Below are 2,155 nucleotides of genomic sequence, written 5' to 3'. Positions count from 1 at the left end.
AAGACCAAGAACCAAGACAGTAGGGGAAATTACGACGCCGTTGTACAGGTGCCATTCGGAAAGAGGACGGTGGAATCATCGTGGCCAGGCCTCGGGTTTCGACCCCTGCCCGCTTTGTTTCCGTAGGCCTGAATCTGATTGTCACCCCTAACTTTCAAACAATGGCAGACGAAAACGACACAAAATAATGGTAAAAAAAAGAAAAAACGGGGCAGAGCACTGGTCTTGTAAACCAGGGGTCAATAAAAAAAAAGTGGCTAGGATACCTGGCTCTCACCCAGTATTAAAAAAAAAGTGGTAGAGCACTGGTCTAGTAAACCAGGGGTCGTGGGTTCCATCCTCACAGGAGGAAGACGAATTTTGGAAATCAGTTGCCCATCGTGGCCGTATAGCAAACAGTATCTGTGATGACGAACAATTAGCGACAGGCGTTTTATTAAGAATTACTCTCAGACGTGATTAAGGCGAATACAAAAAAAAAAAAAAAGAAAAAAGTGGTAGAGCACTGGTCTAGTAAACCAGGGTCGTGAGTTCCATCCTCACAGGAGGAAGACGAATTTTGGAAATCAGTTGCGCGACGTGGCCGTATAGCAAACAGTATCTGTGATGACGAACAGTTAGCGAAACGCGTTTTATTAAGATGTGATTAAGGCGAATGGCGCAGATAAAGCATTTGCCAAAGCGGTACAGCATAAGGTGGGACGAGGCAGTCTGAATTACATTTTATAGATGCATTTCTCACATATCTCAGAGCTTCTCGCGGTCGTCGTCGTCGTCGTCGTCGTCGTCGTCGTCATCGTCGTCGCCGCCGCCGCATCTGCAGAAGTAGCAAATGGCCATCGTAGCAAATGCGGCGAGGGACGCCCTGCCTTCGATTCCGAATGCACAAAGTTTGTGTTCTTGTTTCCCAGTCTATAGTTGGTCGGTCTCGTAAGAGGTTAAATGTAACGAATGGGTGGGAAAGAGCAAGGGGTAGCAGCTGTGTAGAACGAAAACACAAATTCTCAGGGGTGTGAGCGTTTCGAGATGAGTCGTATACAAGTTATACTTGGTCGTCAGGGACCGTGTGGCCTAATGGATAAGGCGTCGGACTTCGGATCTGAAGATTACAGGTTCGAATGCTGTCACGGTCGTGTTTTTCCAGTTCTGAAAAAGATACATACCGTTTTAATGTAGCAATTCAGCAGTACGAAACCGTCTGAATGTTGCTGTTGACCATTTTCTGCTTGGAGATGCTCTTGAGAAATTGCATCGGGATTGAATACAACAGACACCATGAGCACTTTCCTCCATGGGAGTAATGTCCCAAACAGTCTACGCTTTGATCGTTCCCTGGAAGACCAGTAGTAGTTTCCGATGCATATCTGGAGGCATTCTGCATTCTGTGGACTATCTGAGTGTTGATGAAACACAGAAATTTCATCGGGATTGAATACAACAGTCACCATGCGCACCTTCCTCCATGGGACTAATGTCTCTAACAGTCTACGCTTTGATCGTTCCCAGGAAGACCAGTAGAAGTTTCCGATGCACATCTGGAGGCTTTGTGTAATCTGTGGACTATCAGGGTGTTGATGAAACAAAGAAATTGCATCGAGATTGAATACAACAGTTACCATGCGCACTTTCCTCCATGGGAGTATTTCTCAAACAGTCTACGATTTGATCGTTCCCTGGAAGACCAGTAGTCGTTTCCGATGCACATCTGGTGGCATCCTGTAATCTGTGGACTATCAGAGTGTTGATGAAATACAGAAATTGCATCGGGATTGAATACAACGGTCACCATCCGCACTTTCCTGCATGGGAGTAATGTCTGAAACAGTGTACGCTTTGATCGTTAATGGGAAGACCAGTAGTAGTTTCCGATGCACATCTCGTGGCATTCTATAATCTGTGGACTATCAGAGTGTTGATGAAACACAGAAAATGCATCGGGATTAATTACAACAGTTACCATGCGCACTTTCCTCCATGGGAGTAATGTCTCAAAGAGTTTACGCTCTGATCGTTCCCTGAAAGACCAGTAGTAGTTTCCGATGCACATCTGGAGGCATTCTGTAATCTGTGGACTATCAGAGTGTTGATGAAACACAGAAATTGCAGCGGGATTGAATACAACAGTCTCCATGCGCAGTTTCCTCCATGGTAGTAA

At 45.6% G+C, this 2,155-nt stretch overlaps 1 non-coding gene across 1 annotated transcript; it reads left to right on the top strand.

The window, feature by feature from the left end:
* The first annotated feature begins 1,060 nt into the window (after positions 1-1,060).
* Positions 1,061-1,133, top strand: Trnar-ucg (transfer RNA arginine (anticodon UCG)). Its single transcript has one exon. It is a non-coding gene; the product is annotated as a tRNA-Arg (tRNA).
* The last annotated feature ends 1,022 nt before the right edge of the window (positions 1,134-2,155 follow it).

Source organism: Schistocerca gregaria, unplaced genomic scaffold (assembly GCF_023897955.1).
Source record: "Schistocerca gregaria isolate iqSchGreg1 unplaced genomic scaffold, iqSchGreg1.2 ptg000038l, whole genome shotgun sequence".
Taxonomy (NCBI): Eukaryota; Metazoa; Arthropoda; class Insecta; order Orthoptera; family Acrididae; genus Schistocerca; species Schistocerca gregaria.
This window is presented reverse-complemented; position numbering and strand designations above follow the sequence as displayed.